The 19184-nt window shown below is 39.9% G+C and overlaps 1 long non-coding RNA gene and 1 pseudogene across 4 annotated transcripts in view; one reads left to right on the top strand and one right to left on the bottom strand.

Moving 5' to 3' along the window:
* The window catches only part of LOC143273301 (uncharacterized), a 105652-nt gene that overhangs the window by 57401 nt on the left and 29067 nt on the right, over positions 1 to 19184 (bottom strand). The window contains exon 1 of one of the 4 annotated variants that reach the window (XR_013051264.1): positions 2159 to 2359. The exons of the other annotated variants lie outside the window; for them this stretch is intronic. This is a non-coding gene — a long non-coding RNA (uncharacterized LOC143273301). Of the gene's footprint in view, positions 1 to 2158; positions 2360 to 19184 lie in introns of those variants that run through there. 4 annotated transcript variants of the gene reach the window in all.
* Positions 7511 to 9195, top strand: LOC102926500 (rab15 effector protein-like; annotated as a pseudogene).

Genomic DNA, 19184 nt, shown 5'->3' on the forward strand with positions numbered 1-19184 from the left:
TGAAAACCAATTGACCTGCTAAGGCTAGTGCAATTTCTACACTCATGAGCTGAGGAGGCCACATATAAGACAGGGAGACCTTCACTTGTCACTCTAGATTGAGGACAAGACTACATCCTAGCAATTGGCTTATTCTTTCATGTCATTGTTTCTACCAGGACTTCAACCTACTTCCTTTCATTAGGCCTACAGTTGTGCAGGTGCAGGCTTGGACCAACTCACAACAGCAGATCATGTCCATCTCCTGGCTGCATTCAGCATCTTCAGGTTGGTAGCTTGGAATTCACCTAGTGAGAGTATTGACATTGGGGGAATTGGTGTGTAATTTTCTGACCATGTTAACTCTAGTAGTTAAGGAAAATATGGCAGAAAAAAAAAAAAGAACAAGTTCAGAGGGAATATTTTTTTCTCACCAAGAACTGAGGAAATTGGAGCTACTTCTGGGGTCATTGTCCCATGGCCATTGTCCCTACCTTGTTTCTATTTGGCTTTAGAAGACAGGTAGAGGAAAGAGGAGAAGAGCCACCTAAACAGAAAGCAGCATGATTACACTCAATAGATAAATAGAAATGCCAAGTTGTGCTATTTGTGAAGTAGTATAGTCTCCTTGATCCTCCCATGAGAACTCCCATTATACTTCCAGAAGCCCATGATGAGACCCCCTTGCAATGGGGAAAGTAAGACAGAGAGAGTTCAGAATGGCAGATACTCTAGTTAACCATGCATGTCCAAATGTGCTTGCTATAGTTCCTACAGCAAAACAGTGGAAGATACTGTTAACATTTCCATAACTCTAGTACTAACCCACCTGTACTGATCAACTCTGAAAATGGGATTTAGAAAAACACACTACAGTGAACATAATAAAATGACTCCTAGGAGCTCCAGTGACTCAGGCAAGCTAGCATACATCAGACTCATTTAGAGAGGTCATATGAAATGTACCAGACAAGCCTCATAATGAGATTCTGAGCATAGGTCTGGTGAAAGACCTTGCAATCTATGGTCTAATAAAACTTTCTAAGTGATTTTGATGATGATCCAAGTTAAACTTCATAATCAACTTACATTTCTCTTTTGTGTTTTGTTTTGTTTTTGTTTTTTAACTGTATGAATTCTTTTTTTAAATGCCTGACAGGAATTTTAAAAATAGGCCTTATCTTAGTGAAAAATAAGGGAACCTTCATTAGATGAGCACCACTAGGGAGCTAAGGAGATGGATTCATAAGTAATAGTGCTTGCGTCACAAGCATGGGGACCTGAGTTCAGATCCCTATCACCCATGTAAACAGCCAGACATTTTATCACACATTAGTAACCCCCAAAGGGTTGTTGGAGTTTTCTTGTCACCAGCCTAGCTGAAAAATGATGAACTTGTCTCAAGGGAATAAAATGATGGAGGAAGACATAACCCATTCTCCTCTGGGCTCTGCCCACACACTAATTGGTATATATTTCGGCACATACATATGTACACACACTGCCACCACCCATATACCCCACAGCCAACACATGAAAATACCAAATATATAACAGAGAGGAAGTGGAATATAGTATGCCACTATGGAATATTTAATATGTGCAGGCATTGCCTTGAAATCTTTTGCTTAAATTATTGCATGTAAGCCACAAGCAATCAGTAAGTAGAATTCTTTTTTTGTTTGTTTGTTTGGTTGGTTGGTTGGTTGTTTGGTTGGTTGGTTGGTTGGTTGGTTTTTTGAGACAGGGTTTCTCTGTAGCTTTGGAGCCTGTCCTGGAACTTTCTCTGTAGACCAGGCTGGCCTTGAACTCACAATAAGTAGAATTCTTAAGGCACTGAGAGATGCTGTTAACATGCCCATTTTATAGATGAGGAGCCTGATACCTGGAAAGCCAGAGCACTAATAAAATGCAAAGCCTAAATTTATACCTGAGCATGCCATGCTTCATCAAGAAGCTTATTACCTCCTGAAGACTTCCAGAGGTAAGACACCCTATCATTTAAATCTCACTGAACAAAGGGAATTTTGTACACTAATTTTAGGCATTTTTCAAAAGGGTCAAATTGCACTTTTCTGGATTTTCTCCTATAGAAGTCAGAGCTTGTTGAGAAGAATAATATGGATGGAATGCAATCAGAGTAATTGGTTTGCATCAAGCAAAAGAACCAACAAATTACCTTGTACATGACCTTTTGGAGGCAGCCTTCTACTTGGCTCCTATTCTCTGGCCCCAAATTGTTTCTTGTTAATTGGTAGTTTGTTGTCTAGTCTGGCTGCCTGTTTCTGACACTGGATAATGTATTATGAGATAATCTACTTTCTGTGACTTCACAGGGTTCCCATGGCAACCTTCAATGCCACTTCCCTGTAGAACGGCTGCTTCGTTTGTTCCAAATGTGTTACAGAAATGTAAACATCCTCAATAAAAATGTTCACCAAAATGACAGTCCAAGCAGAGGATGGCATTTATATAATTACCACAAGGAAGTAATCTATAATTATTTCAACCTCTCTCCTGAGAGTAAAATAGGAAAGGTGTAGGGGGTTTGGTGTTTTTGAGATTTTTTTTTTAACCTACTCAGTTTAGGCAAAGAAAATAAAGGAAAGGTTTGCTTAACAAGACATAATTTAAGATACATAGCACTCCTGTTAAAACACATCATTCATTAAAACTATAGTTCATTAGCATTAAGGCAACCACACTCCTGGAAGAGAACATCTATGCTTATCAGCCCAGCAACCACAGACACAGGGCAGGTGCTCCCTGTAATGCCACCTCAGGTGACCAAGCCATCCTGACATTCAAAACTAAATCCAGGATTATCTGGTTGTGAGAGAGATGTTTTTCTTTTTCATTCTTGTTGGCTTTGCCCTGTCCCTTCTAAGTGAGCTCCCAGGAGATTACTCATCTGAGGGTACAGCCTCCAGGTACAGAGAGACAAGAAAACCTGAATCCTTTCCACAGCTTTATTGAGATACCATGAACACGAAACCCCTGTATATGCAGTGTATGTGAGTTGTTGAGTTTAGGCAGAACATGTAGGTCCTGAAAGTGTTTATACCTCATTATCCCCTACTTCTTTGCACCCTCTGCTCCTTCTGTGTGGCATGGAATTCTCACCTTCTGTGTCAGTTTATTCTAGTTCTCCTTTGAAACCAAGTTTGAGAATCATATCCTTTATCCAGCTGTATTAGGTAAAATTCTAAAATGACCCCAAGGATCCTGACTCCTGGTGCATGAGCCTTGTTCAATTTCCTCCTCTTGTACCTATGATGGAATCATGAGTGCAATGGTCCTATCATGCTCTGAAGACACTGTTTCTCTCAGGTCCTACCCACCTTTGGCTCTTACAATCTTTCCACCCCATTTTCCATGCACACCATGCTATTTAATTTAAAGGATATAAGCTTCTGTGGATTCTGGAATCTGGATCCTACTTCACATGGATAAAAAGAGACTACCTTTCTCCTATGATGTTGTTTTCACTATTTTTGTTTTACCGTTTGGCTTGGTCTCCAGTGTTGCCCATTTCCTTGAAGTCCTGACTTATATGATTACTTTTCTTTCCCTTTAATGGGAAAGTGGAAGGGTTGAAGCCTATGACTATATGAGCAGCACAAGCAAGCTGGGCTTCCTTGTTAACATACAAGCTTACACTAATGGCTTATTTGCTCCAACTCCTACCACCTAAGTCAATACTGTATTTAACCTTCATGGAAAAAATGATAACCCAAAGACAATACAAAAAGATCTGATGGAAGAAAACAATCTACAGAACCACACTGGAAGATGACTCAAGTGTCAGATTTAACTGACAGAGAATTTAAAATATACTAAGGGATATGATAGAAGAAGTAGAAGACATTCAGATGAGCAATGTAAGCAAGGATGCAAGACACTATGAAATAAAGGCTAAAACTGAAAACATTGCCTCAAGGGCTCAGTAGACACAACAAAGCCACAAAAATTATCAGCAAGCTTAAAGATACATCAATAGAAATCCCCCAAGTGAAGTTCAAAGCAAAAAAGACAAAGCAAAACAAAATATCCCATTGAGAACCATGAGGCAACATCAAATGGGGCAACACATGGATGACTGGGTTAGTACACAAAGAAAGAAAAGTGGAAGAAACAAGTAAAATAAGAATTGATAAAAACTTTCTAGATTTAATAACACAGAGGCACTGGAAAGGCTAAATAAAGCAAAACAGGACATCTAGAAATAGTATATTACAGCTACAAAAAAGACAAAGGAAAATTTCAGTAGGTACTAAAAGAAAAATATACTTCACATAGGGAATACCAGTGGTGGAAAGCATAGGGATCATGGGAAATGCTGTTTATGTCAGAAATCATGCACACAGAAGAGAGTGATGGGAAATGTATAAAGAGTAAAAAGAATAACATCTTAGCAATATAGAAATTTTTATCAAGAAACTGGAAAATGGCTCAGCAGTAAAGAGTACTTGTGTAAATGAAGATTGGAATTCAAATCCCGGCACCCACATGACAAGCCAGGCTTCATGGGAACACTTCAATCATGGGGCAGAGACAGGAAGATTACCAAGGCTTTCTGGCTTATACCCTAACCAAGAAAGCACAAGCACTGAGTTCAGAAAGAGAGAGAGACCCTGCGTCAAAGGAATAAGCAAGAAGTAATAGAAGAGGAAATCTAATGTTCCTTCTAGCCTCTGTACATGTGCACAAGCATGTGCACTTGCACACACACACACAAGGACATATATCACAAGACACATACAGTCTAGTGAAATAGCTCAGTAGGTAGGAGAACTTGCCACCAAGCCTGGCAATTTGAGTTTGAACCCTGGGATCCACATCATAGGAGAGAATCAACTCTCACAAGTTGTTCTCTGACCTCCACATGAATGTTGTTGCACATGTATGCCCACAAATGTACATGTGCTCGCACATAATATGTGTGTGTGTGTGTGTGTGTGTGTAATTTTAAAATATTTAAAGACACATACACAAAAACATGTTTCTTAAAATAGTTCAAATTAACAAAAAAACATAAATTAATATTCAGCAGAAATATCCTTCCAAGTGAAGAACTAAACACTCTCAGACAAAATTAGAGGGGATTAATCACTAAGAGACCTTTCTTATAATAAATGTTACAAGAACCTTCAGGCAGAGGGAAAACTGAGACAAAATATTGGATACATATAGAAAAAAGCAGAATATAGTGGTAACTTAGCAAGTGACTAAGGCATAGAATGGGTGAAATAATAATAATATCACAAGGGCTAGAAGTAAGGACTTGGGAAACTGCTCAGAACCTATGAGGTGGTATACTTTGGAAGTGAATTTTAATTAACTACAAATGCATATTACAACTCTTCCAGGTGTCATTCTATGTAGGAACTTGAAAGAGGTGAAGCTATTCAGAAAAAAAGTACAATTTTCTTATCATCAGACATCAGAATTGTATATATAGACTTTAGTTAATAATTTATTGATATTGGTTTATTCATTGTGATTAATGCAGCACATTATGTTAGGCAGTGTTCTGTGGCTGTAACAAAATACTTGAGATAAACAACTTAATAGAGAAATGATTAATTTTTGGCTTGTGGTTTCAGTCTATGTTCAACTGGCTCCATTGTTTTCAAGCTTGTAGTGGGTCAGAGAATCATGTCAGAAAGACGTGGAGGGGGAAAGGCTGTGCACTTCGTGGTTCATTGCAGCCACAAAGGAGGTGGGGGGAGGACAAAGAATGTCCTTGAAGGACACATAATGACCTACTTCTTTCAAGAATGCCCCACCTCTTAATAGTCCATTCAGCTTGGAATTCATTAGTGAATCAATCAATGGAGGTTATCACTCTCATGATACTCATGACACTATCATCTCTTACTAGCACCACTATGTGGGAACCAAGCCTTCAAACACATGTGCCTGGGAGACATGTTATATCCAAGCAAAATGGACCAATGTAAATTAATATATGATGTTTATGATAGGTGTATGCGGAAAATCGTAATTGGCAATACACACACACACACACACACACACACACACACACACACACACACACGCACAGAGAAGAACCCTCTGTGCTGTTTTATAACTCTTTCATGAATTTAAAACTGCACTTAAAAGTTTACCTGGTGATAAATAAATAAATAGAATTAAAAGATGCTCAGGGATCATCTTACTAGTCTCAATAGAAGAAATCAATGACCACATCTTGAGCTACCTGCTGAGATGGGCAGTCATTGGGTGCTTGAGAGTCCACTGATCTTTCATCACACAGAACTGAATTCTGCCAACAACCAAAATGAGCTTGGAAGAGGACTCCAAGCTCCAGATGAACCACAGCATGGCCAACCCCTTGGTAGTAGGCATCTGAGACCACAGCAGAGAATTTCTCTAAGCTGTGCCTAAATCTCTAACCCTCAGAAGTTAGAAGAGAATAAGTATATGCCTCAAGCTACTAATTTTATTTATTTATTTATTTTGCAGTTGGGGGTGGGAGTGGGGTGACAATTAAAATTGTGATAGGTAAGTGTTTTAAATTTGACATGTTAAAGTCATTTGAGAGAAGGGAACCTCAATTGGAAAAAATACTTCCATCCAGTAGGCTTGTAGGTAAGCCCGTGGAGTTTAGATAAAGAAAATAAAATTATCTTGAATAAAGATTGATGTGGAAGAGCTCAGTTCATTATGAATGCTGCTTCTACTAGGCATGTGGTCCTGGTGTGTATTAGAAAACAAACTAAGCAAGCCAAGAGGAGCAAGCCAGTAAGTAGCCTCTGCTTCAGTTCCTACCTTCATGTTCCTGCCTTGAGTTTCTGCCCTGGCATCCCACAGTGACAGAATGTGGCCAGTGAAGTATAAATGAAATAAATCCTTTCCCCTCCAAATTTCTCTTGACCATGGTGTTTTATCATGGGAATAGAAATCTTAAGATATTAGTTATGCATGAACAGAACACTAATACAAATATTCCTGGATTGTTATAGCCTATATGTAGATGTTTTCCCACCAACAATGTGTCAGTTCCCTTCTCACCACAGTCACACCACCATTCATTATCTTTTGGTTTTGGATAATAGCCATCTTAATTTCAAAAGGATGAAAGGTCCATCATTTGTGACCTTATGGATGAGTCTGGAAAATGTTGTGTTAAATGAAATAAGCCACTTACACACACACGCGCACGCACGCACGCACGAGTGAACCTATAAAAGTGCGGTGGGGGCAGTTTTGGAAGAGCTGGAGTCTGGAGGCCGCCATCCCATTACTAGGGCTGGAGGAGTGGCTGGAAGCTTCTGTGAGGGCCCCTGGGAGCAAGGTGAGAATACAGGCACTGACCGAGTAGAGGCTGAAATGGCAGAGGGAGGTCAAGCGGATTTCTCTGTGTAGCTTTGGAGCCTGTCCTGGAACACCCTCTGTAGACCAGGCTGGCCTTGAACTCAGAGAGATTCACCTGCCTCTGCCTCCTGAGTGCTGGGATTAAAGGTATGCGTCACCACCACCTAGCTACTGTTCTTTATTTCTAACAGTGAGTCCTTTGAATGCTCCCATTCATGATTTGATGACTATATTAGCTTCTTCCTGTATTGGGGTTTTAGTTAAATATGAATAAATATCACCATTTGAAAAGCTCAATTTGATATTAGAATCTGGTTGAAAATATGAGCAGACTGTTAACAGATGCCAAATATTCTTTATTAAGGACAATGTAACAACTGATGATATGTGATAAAGTTAAAAACTTTTGATTATATATTTTATTTACAAAAGTATTATGCACTGTTGGCATTACTTTATGAAAGGAAATAAAGTCAATTGATAATTGCCTTGTGTTTTAAATTGTCATTATTTGATGTTACTTTGTTCAGAATAACAAAGCCTTGGTTTCTGGTAGAAAAACAGGCTCTTGTATGTAAACTTGCATATGTTTGTTTGAGTTGAGTTCACAGCATGAATCACAAACAAACTGAGATCTCTCCTTAAGTATGTATAAAAGGAAACATGAGAAACATACTTGGGGGATGAAGTCAGGCAGAAGTGACTTGCAAACTTGGAGACACTGTGTGGAGTAAAAGGCTGCACGACTCCAGCCTGCACACTCACATACTGTTTTCTGGACAAAGGAACCACATCTAGGAAGAGTTTATCAAAGATCAGAAGTAGCTTGTCCATAACCTGGAGAGGAACAGGTGTTCTGTGTGAAATTGTCCTCTGTCACTTGACAGGCAGCAGGAATCTGTTTGAGCACCACACACCCAGTTAACAAACAGGAAGCCCTCCCTCACATGTTTGTCCAACCAGGTCTGTTGGCTAGCCACACCAAAGAAGCTGTGACATTAGGAAGCTGGTGACAGTCTTAACAGACTTGGCTTCAATGAAGGATATCTCCTCTGAAAAAGAAGCAATTCCCGGCGACAATCACATGTCTGATGGCTAAGAGAAGCATCTACTGGTGCAGGGGGACATGGGACAAAAGGTCTCGCAGCAGTGGCTGCTCCAAAGGACAGCCAGGATGTTCTCGCCATGTGTGAGGTGGTCAGCGCAGCTGTTGCCCACGCAGCACAGAAGGTGAAGGAGTACCTGGGGTTTGAATATCCACTGAGCAGACTCGGCCTTGCAGCAAGTACACTGAGTGAAATCTTCCTTGTCCACTTCATCGCTTTCTGCCAGGAAAGGGGGTCTGATGAGTGGCTCACCACCACCAAGATGACCAAGCACCAGGCCTTGCTGTTTGGAGCAGACTGGGTTTGGACCTTCTGGGGACCCAAGAAGCAAATATGGCTTCAGGTGGCAGTGCAGACCTTGAGGATGGCTTCTCCTCTTCCTCTGAGGGACCCCAAGTCCTGTGTGTCAAGGCGAGAGGCGTCTTGGAAAAAAGGCAGATTTGATAAGCTGGCAGAGTTCTGTAACTTGGTAGGAGAGGACTGTTTGGGCCTGTTTATCGTCTTCAGTGTGCCTGGAAAGCCTAAAGCCATCAGAGGTGTTGTTCTGGAAAGTGTCACAAATGGGATGGTGGAGAGCCATCTGTCAGGACGCAGGGCTGTGGAACAGTTTGAGCTGGAGACAGAAGATTGTGTCTCCATGAAGGAGCTGCTGGGAAACTGTCTGAGTAAAAGAGATGGGCTGAGTGACATGGGCAAGGTTTATATTAGCATTCTCTAAACTGGACATATTGTTGTGACTGGTATGTAAGATAAAACAGAAAAATAATCCACAGGATGGGGTTAACCCCCCAACATTGACTAAAAGTGATTACTTGGGTCAAAACTTGGTAGTGTCACAATTATGAAAAGGAAAAAAAAAACTCTCCAGCTGTGTTTGGGGGAAACTTAGTCTTTGTTTATTCAAAAATAAAAAATTGGGGGAGAAAATGAGAAAGTTATACATAAATTTTGATTTGCAAAACAAAAAAATGGGGAGGGCAGTTATAAGAGTCTAGGAGGGTATGAATGAGCAGAGGTGAGAAAGAAGAATACATTCTGGTGATCTGCATAGAAAGATGCATAACAATAATGAATAAAAGATGAATAACAATAATGTATTATATATTTCAAAATAGCCAGAAGAGAGGATTTTGAATGTCCCCACCTGTGGTGAATTGAATGAAAATGGCCCCCATAGGCACACAGGGAGTGGCACTATTAGGAGGTGTGTCCTTGTCGGAGTAAATGTGGCGTTGTTAGAGGAAGTGTGTCACTGGGGTGAGCTTTGAGGTTTCAAATTCCAAAACAGGCCCAGTGTCACTCTCTATCCTGCTGCCTACTGATCCACATATAGAACTCTCAGCTCCTTCTTCTGTACCATGATGATAATAAACTAAACCTCTAAACCTTTAAGCCAGCCCCAATTAAATGCTTTCTTTTATAAGAGTTGTCATGGTCCTGGTGTCTCTTCATAGCAATAGAAAGCCTAAGACATTGCCACACAAAATGATGAATGTTAAAGAGATAGATATGTTAATTAACATGATTTGATGAATCACAGCATAATATTGTACTGCATAAATACATACAATTATGATGTGTCAATCAAAGCAAAAAAAGGAAGAAAGAAAATTTATACAGAAAAAATTTCAGTGGGAAAAGGGACCTACCATCCACAGTGACAGACACTAAGTTTAGAATGTGGAATAAAATCAAGTTCTTACCTTCTTGGAGCTTAGAGTGCAGTGAAAGGCATAAAATATAGATTTTAATTTACAAAATGTGACTAGTTCTATAAAGAGAAAAATGGGGTGTACTAAGAGAAGAAATCTTTAAGTACTGAAGGACCAACAAGATCTCAATTGGGGGAAATAATAATTAATCAAGCTAAATGAATTAATTGGCTAAACAGCATGTGCTAAGGTCCCTCAAAAGAAATGAGCAGCAAAATCTTTGGAGACTTGACAAGTTCTACATGATAGAAGCCTGAAGACAAAGAGAACATCTAGGAAGAAGCCAGGGGAAAATATCAGTCTTATTGCTGGCTGTGCATAGACATGGAGAAGAGGCATGAAGGACAGGAAGACAGGTGGGCAGATGTTGTTGCAATAAGGTTCTCAAGACAATGGCACAGTGGCTAGAGCTCATGTTCAGAACCACAGGGAAGCATTGAAGGGCTTAGTAGTAAAGTCCTCATATTACTTGTACAGAAGTTCACTCTGGATGATGAGCATAGGTCAGAGGGAGGCAAGTAGGGATTAGAATAAGATAGTTATAAGACGACTCCAGAATAGTGTTACTGGTGATCAGGGTCTAGTCAAGATTTTCTAGGTTCATGGACTCTTCTTCAAGGAACTGAAAGAAAGACATACACATGTTTAAAAAGTAATAGGAACTCATTTAGAATAAAGTAAAAGCACAGATCAGAGAGAAATGTGCTCTGAAGAGTGACAGCAGGCTACATGAGTGACAGTGTACTCGAGGGCCTCGGGTATAGCCTGAAGCTTCTTTTATGGGGTCCACAAAAGGAGTTTAGTTACTTAGGTGTATAGTTTGAGTGGTTCTGTATTTTTTGTATTAGCATATCCACTTAGATGTTAATATAAAATGTTTAAAATGTAGTAATCTATTTAATATCAAATATATGATTTGAGTTGTTTTTCATAGGTGGGCATATTAATAAATTTAAATCAACTTTTAGTATGAAACAGTCTTTTTTCATGTTTTCCTTTCCTCCTTTTTTTATTTTTTATTGATTTAATTTGTGGATTTCACATCATGTACCCCAACCCCACTCATCTCACTGTTCCTTCGTAACTGCTCTCTGTCCTTGCAAGCCCTCAAAATAAAATAAAATTAAAAAAAAAATCTTATCATCAAGGCTGTAGTGTGTCACAGTGAGTAACACAGTATACCCTTTAGTACATATATCTTTACTTGCAAGTGTTCGTTGCAATGAGTCATCGGTCTCATTCAAGGCCTCTGACTTCTACTACACTATAAATATTGGATCCTCACTGAGACTCCTCTTGAATATCCTATTGTTGCCCTGTGTCATAGAGATTCTGTAGCTTTGGATCTTCTCTACCAGCCCTTTCACTTGCTCCAGCAATTCATAGATGGGGTTGATGTTAAGGTGAGCCCTGCATCTGGACCTAGGTGGTAGCTGAGTTGGTCAGCCTGCCAGTCCTCCAGCATCCTCAACACCAGAGAGAGCTCTCTAGCACTGCCCCAGTGAGCTCACCTAATGCAGTAGGCAGCAAAGAGAGGGTCCAGTTCTCCAGCTTTCATGCCCTCAGGGCCTGCTCATCCACATCCACTCCACCAGGACCAGCTCTGCTGTGCTTCCCAGGTGAATTGCAGGGGCCACTCTCCCGAGTGCTGCATCTAGTAAGGGGCAGAGACAACTCTCCTATTCTCTAAGACCAGATCTCCTACCTTCTACAGGTGGCAAAGGGCAAGGAGAGGTATGAAAGCATCTCTTTCTTGCCCATGCTACCACATGACAGACAAGAAGTGGGGCCAGCTCCCTCATACTCATGCCCTCACTGGCTCACCCACACCCTGCCAACAGGGTCATCTCTACTATTCTGCCCAGGTGGCTCTGTGTTTTTATTGACACACTTAGGCTACATATATAGGGAAAAATGTCAGCTCACTTCCAGATTTTAAAAACCCACCAAGTGCTGAGCTCAAAATCCCACCAAACCCTGAGCTTGCTTTGAAGTCCCTCCAATACTTACCCTGGAAATCTCCACTCTGGAAAACGTTACCACCAAGAAACCATATATAAAGCCTGCCTCCTGCTCAGTTCTTTGGTCCTTCTCTACTTAGCAGAGGCAGCCACTCTCATATCTTTTTCAATAAATCTCTTGTGTGGGGTCTATTGTACAGTGTAATTTTGTAGTATTCCTTGGGTCCCAACTGCCAGGATACCTTTCCCTTCAGATCTGTAACATTTGCACTGGGGAAACCTTTCCCCTCAGAGCTGTAACACTTAGAACACTATATGTGTCTGTTCCTATAATGCATTTGATTTTAATCATATTCATTCTTCATTATACATAAGCATGTGGTGATAAGTAGGGTATGTTCTCTAAAAGTTCACTTAAAGGGCACCGTTTGCCTTATCAGGCATGTTCCAGAACCAGTCCAAGCTGTATCAGCAAAGCCTACCCCATGAAATCTACCACTGCTACCCTTGTACTCAGACACAACTAGAGTATGATTGGACAGAATCTTGTCTATGCTTGATGATCATTACAGGGAAAAGGAACATATTCTACCACTCATAGAGAAGTGTGCATGCAACTCAGTACAGGTCCTAGGTGGTTAGGTGTATTGTTAGGAGAGTGGTACTATAAGCAAGTGTTGAGTGGCAATTTCTCCCAAAATTAAAGCCTTTCATCTTGGAGGGAAACTCATTAACACACAGATGTTAAATGAGAGTTGACACAACAGGATAATTTAAGGCAGAATGTTTGCTGGGAAGTGAAACAATAGGATAATCTAAGGCAGAGGTTCTCAACCTTCCTAACTCTGTGACCCATTAAAACAATTCCTCATATTGTGGTAACCTCTAACCATAAAATTATTCCATTGCTACTTCATAACTGTAATTTTGCTTCTGTTATGAAATGTAATGTAAATATCTGATATCCAGGCTCTATCTGACATGTGACCCTTGTGAAAAAATCCTTCAACACCAAAGGAGTTGCAACCCACAGGTTGAGAACCACTGTTTTAAGGAGATATGAAATGTTCCATCCTGCATGGAAACCCCTTAAGCTCAAGGAGTGAACAACTCAAAATAGCTTCAGGAAGGACCTGAAACTGATGAGATTCACTAGGTCTCTCCCTTCCCCAAGTACATAATAGCAGTTTAGAATTCATAAGAGAAGCTCTCAGACCTGCTGAGTTACCTGAAAGAGGTTCAGACCAAATTAGCTACCTGGAAAGGAGACTTTCTCTTCAATCTGTTTAGCTGCCTGCAGGTTGTATAGTGTGTTCCAGTTTTCCAGCTTCTTTGAGCTTCTAGAATACAACTAATCTGCTAATGTGTTAAATCTATAATGGATGACAACACATGCTAGAGTGGACTTTGGTGATGCAACTATCTTTTGAGTAATTTCTGCTCCTGTTAATAACATCTTGCTCATATTTTTGAAAGTAGCCCCAGTAAAACCCATTGGCTCACCAATTTGTACTTTGGTGGTATCCTTACTTTGGTCTGTCCTAATTTCCTTAACTGGGAATTTCTTCGCATCTCTCAAGGAATAGTGTCACACAACAGCATAGAAAATGTAAAGTTAAGGATGCCAAGAGCATTACTAGGAAGGTGTATGTACAGTCCAAGACAAGTAGAACCCCAGGTTATTAAACTATTCTTATGCTTACAGGAAAGCAGCTAAGTGAGAATGATTGTTGTAGATGTGAAAAGGGGCAAATCCTGAGGGCTTCTGGAGAGTGTGAATTAACATAAAATGAGCTGAGAAAGAATATACAGGAAGTCTCAGCACAAAGAAAGTGGATAAGACTTAGGCAAGTGTCCACTGTCATCCTGCATGTGTACAAATTTCTATCAATGTCCCCTCAACCTCCTGTATCCCTCCCAGCCATCTTATCCTACCAAATACCTACTGTCCCTTCATAACCTGACTTGAGTTTACTTCTTCCATGAATCAGTCACTGACCACTCATGTCTTCTGTTGTCTCTAAGCATTTGAGTATCCATCCTTCTTTATGAGAGAATGCTCTGTGGAGGTTTTGTCCTTATACTGCCAGGTCCCACACAGTGAAGAGTTGCTTCAGGAAAGCACTGTCCTTCAAAACTCCATTCTCATCAAAAACATATTCATTATAAAGTAAGAGTATGTTTCATGATCAGGGAAACAGCAGGAGAAATACCCCACTATGGGAATCCCTACCCCTCATGGCAGCAAATGCCTCTAAGTGCACTGGTATAGCTGACAACCTGTACACCAAGATAAACACAATGATTCCTAACTAATATCAGACACAAAAGAAGTCTGACATAACTAGCTTGTTAATCCATAACTGAAGGAGACCTTTTAAACAGTAGGGGGGCTTCCTCCAGAACCCTGGGTGAAACACAAACAAGAAATACCTGTTTTCACAGAGAGATCCTTTTTTAAGCAGGGAAGAAAAGTTAAAGTGACTGTTTCTGGCAGAAAATTGCAGCAAATGACCTTCTGGATGTAATTTCTATGAGATGGAAAAGGGGAGATCTGTGTCAGAATGGGTGGGATATGGTGGTAAAGGAGATAGGGGACAGGGAAAAGGAGAAAAGGGCAAAGGAAATATCTCTTCCAAGTACTTGTCCTGGAGGGACAAAGGACTGCCTCTGAATAGAGAAAAGAAGTGGTACATGGCAAATGGCGGTTTATAAAGATAAAGAGGGGTCCTGTGTTAGGATGAGGTGTTTAACTTTAATTAGGCATGTTAATTAGGTGAACCAAATGGGGCTTTTGATTGTTGGACTTTGGTAGTCATTCTGATGAATGATTCTGGCATAAGAAAATAACCAAATAAATAGACCTTGGTTGTTAGCTTTAGGGATGTAATCTAATGGTTTTCAGCAAGGCAGAGAGAATGGGGGAGGAGGAAGAAGGGCAACACCTGTCAGAATCACATATTTGAATGGCCTAGTGTCTCTTCAATAACAAACTAGATGAAATTTAAAGGAGTCATCACCCTAACAATGAGAGACAGAGCAGAAAAAGAAAATGCACTTTGTTGGTAACATTGGGGTATATTGCTATTAAAAAAAAGAAAACAAAAACAAAACAGCAGTGAATGAGCTTCAGATCTAGTCTGTAACAACATAATTATTGCAATTTTAAAACAAGGAAATTGCAGCCATGGCCACCTGCATAGTGCTGTCCACATACCAGTTTCATTCATCTTCTCAACTAAAGTATGAGGAATTAGAGAAATTAAGAATCTTACTTATAAAGTATAAATTAAAATTTTATATGGTATGAGGAGAGTGAAACATGAAATAGACAAGGACCCCTGGTGTCTTCAAGTATGCTGGTGATGATAGGATAAGAGGTAGTACCCAGAATGTTGTTCTTCTCATGTGAAAACTATACTCTGAATATTCATTTTTATGTGTGAGCTTATAATATCACAATTTTGAAGACACAACCTGATTGCTTAGGGTTAAAAAATTAATCTGTAGCAGAATTGGCTGGCACTTCAATTCAGTCTTGCTGATTCTAAATCTGGTATCCCTCTCATTATTCTTTGTTGTCCTCATTACATAGCAGATGATACCTTGAGTGATGTCATGATTCCATGAAACTAGCATCTGTATCTCACAAGGTAACCAGCAGGAACACATGAGTATCTTCATTGACTAGTGCTCCCAAGTTCAACCCTGATGATGCCATTTATTATTACTGTTGCTATAACAGCCCATGCAATCTATCAACTGTACATGGCTATGTCTGAATTTTTATGTCAAATTATTCAATCACATTGCAATTGTCCTTTAAGACAAGTCTCATTGTTCTCACCATGCAGAAGGAAAGATTAAGATGAGGCAGCTCACTAACTAGATAGGATCAAATTTATTTCTGTGTGACTCCATGATTTTGTTCTATTCACTGGCTTCTCCTTGTAGGAGTCCCATCTGTCAATCATGTGTTTTAAGTATAAATACAAAGTTGTACAAGACTTCTTAGGTCCTAGCTAAGTGACCACCAACCCCCACCACTGGTTACACAAGAACAAATGTATAAGATTGTTAAGGTCGCCTTTCATCTTAGTTTACTTTCCTGTTGCTGTGACAGACATCATTACCAAAACAACTTGAGAAAGAAAGGGTATATTTCATCTTACATATTCTAGTCCATCATTTAAGGAAGCCAAGGATGAACCTGGAGACCTGACTGAAGCAGAAACCATGGAGAATCACTGCTTACTGCCTGGTTCCAAAGCTTATATTCAACCACCTTTCTCATACAGCACTGATCCTCCTGCCTAGAGATGGTACTATCCACAGTGGGTTAAGGCCTCCTATATCAAATAGCAAGTAAGAAAATGGCCTACAGATATCCCCAAAGGGCAATCAATAATGACAATTATTCAACTGAAGTTCCTTCTTTCTAAGTATGTCAATGATGACCAAAATTAGTCATCACAACTTCATCCAGAGCATTGCACATGCTGGATGCATCACATTGCAGCACTCACAAGAGATGCCAAGCATATATGCTTACATATTCCATTGTCTTCTAATTATTGTTATGAACATGCTTGAACAAGAAGGCAACAAGAAAGATAGACAGATTAAGAGAGAGAACTCTTCACAAAGGGACTTTGACCTCACCTGTCCACACAGCCATCTAGATAGGGTAAGATATGATTTTCCTCCAAAGATATATTGTTAAAAGCTAGGTATAGAAACATTGGGAAGCAGTGGAAACTTTCTACCTCTAAATCTGTACCTAGCCTCAGATCTTTTATTATAAAATAGATGAAGATAGTGGGCATGTTAGGGTTTATGCCCATGTTGTCATAGTAGCTGGATGGCCTGAACCTCAAGCAATCAAATTAGTAATTACACACACCATATTACCTGGAGGTGATGCAGGAGCTGAAATTCTCTGCTTGTATAAGAAATGGTGCTTTTTATCTATAGATCCACCTGCCTCTGCCTCTCATATGCTGGAATTAAAGGCATACACCATCATGCCTGGCTGAGAGGGTGCTTGCTTACACAGGAGCTAGCCGACATTTTGCATTTTATCTCCAGTGCTAGACTTATAGACTTTTCTCTGCTTCATTTTCATATGAATTATTTTCCTGTAACAATTCTTGTTGAATTAAGAGTGCAGCTTCTCGCTAGCAAATACAATGAACACACACACACACACACATACACACACACCACATGACAAGTGAGCACCATACTCATGTAGTGGGTGGCTGTTCCAGCTTTGACCGTGAAGTACTACCACTAGTAAAGCAGCAGGTAACTGCTACACCTACCTATGACCTGCCCCTGGGGCATGGCCTCTTGGAATCCTTAAGATGGGAGATGCATATGTGCTGACTCTCTTGGCTACCTTGTGATCCTGGATGTTGGATTGCAGACCAAGTCAGAGTTCTCTAGAGAACCTGCACCTCACCTCTCCTGCATCCTGTAACCGATCCCTTTACTGATTGTAAGTCGTCCCAAAATAAACCTTTCAACTATCAGATAAACTACATGGAATTGCCTTGTTAATTGCTACTTTATCTGGTGCCCAATGTGGGGCACAAAGCCACGACCCTGAGATTTCTTCCAGGCTAATATGATTTGATCAGCCAAGACCACCCCTAAAAGTCTCCAGATGATCTAACATCCAGAACAGCTTCAAGGCAACTGGCTCAGAGAATGCAGCATCACCGACTGCTCCAGTCAGGACTTGACCATAATCCTAAAATTTTCTTTGTGTTCCCATAAGACTATCAGCACCCTCAATCAGCAGAAAGTAGTATGAGAAGCTATGCCCAAATTCTCAAAATATTGTTTATAAATGTTTATTTTATTTAAAGGGTTTTGATTGTAAATGCAATCTCTTTATAAAGAAGATAAGGGGATATTATAGATATGATAGGATAAAGAGTAACAACCTGTTTATAATGTTTTACATAGCTATGAATTTTAGTTAAATACAAATTTAAAGTTAATTTTGTTATACTGTATGTGTATTTCTACTCTTGTTTAAGGTATGTTTGTGCATCTCATTTGAAATTGTAATGTATAATTAAGAAATACAGATTGATAATTAGTCATCCATGATAATCATACTTATAGTCATGTTAGTTTTGTAGGTATACTTAGATATAATTCAATTAGGTAGGTAGTCTTCAAATACTTCAAAGACCTACAGAATATGGCAATTAAAATGTTTTAAAAACTTAGTTTTTCTGAATAGTGAGACATGTCTGCTCCTGGAAGCACCAATTTACTTCAAAGAAAAAGAGGGGCATTAAAGACACTCTATATGTTTATCTTCTTCTCGGCAAAAATAGCCATTTGGGCAAGAAACTGCTCTTGCCTGGACTCCTGATAATATGTTATATGAACTGGACATGCAGGACCCAGAGGAAAATGACCACTGATTTTGCCAAAACAAGGTAAAATGGTCCTTCAGGTACTTACTTCACAGATGAGACTGTAGATGAATTTCTAAACAATCTTATTAAATAAGAAACACAGAGCCAAATACAGAGTTAAAGCCTAAGAGATTAGAGCAAGAGCCACGACTCCCTTTAGCTTACCACTTGCTGTTGTCCTTCCCCTGGGAAAGAGAGAGACCTTCTTCCTGTGTGTTTTGTGTTTTATTGCTTTCCTGTTCTGCCTTCTCATTGGCACTAAGCCCATTTCCTTATCACTGCCTGTCTATATAGACCTCCTGGTCTCTATGGTTGGTACTGAGATTAAAGGTTCAAGGGTCATCAGCTTGGCTGTGTCCTTTGTGGTGGTAATCTAATTGTACTGAAATGTGATTTTGATTGTATGTTAGTAAATAAAGTTGTCCAGGGGTCAGAGCTATTAGAGCCATAGCAAGAGTGTGGCAGTGGTGGCACATGCCTTTAATCCCATAGATCTCTGTGTGTTCAGGGATATAGCCAGCATTGGAGACATATGCCTTTAAGACCTAGGGGGCTGTACATTCAGACAGTGACGAGGCAGTCACGTGTTTGGGTTTACAACCAATGAGAAGGCAGAATGACTGGAAAATCGATTTACAGACAGGAAGT

The sequence above is a fragment of the Peromyscus maniculatus genome, chromosome 5, assembly GCF_049852395.1.
Source record: "Peromyscus maniculatus bairdii isolate BWxNUB_F1_BW_parent chromosome 5, HU_Pman_BW_mat_3.1, whole genome shotgun sequence".
Classification (NCBI taxonomy): Eukaryota; Metazoa; Chordata; class Mammalia; order Rodentia; family Cricetidae; genus Peromyscus; species Peromyscus maniculatus.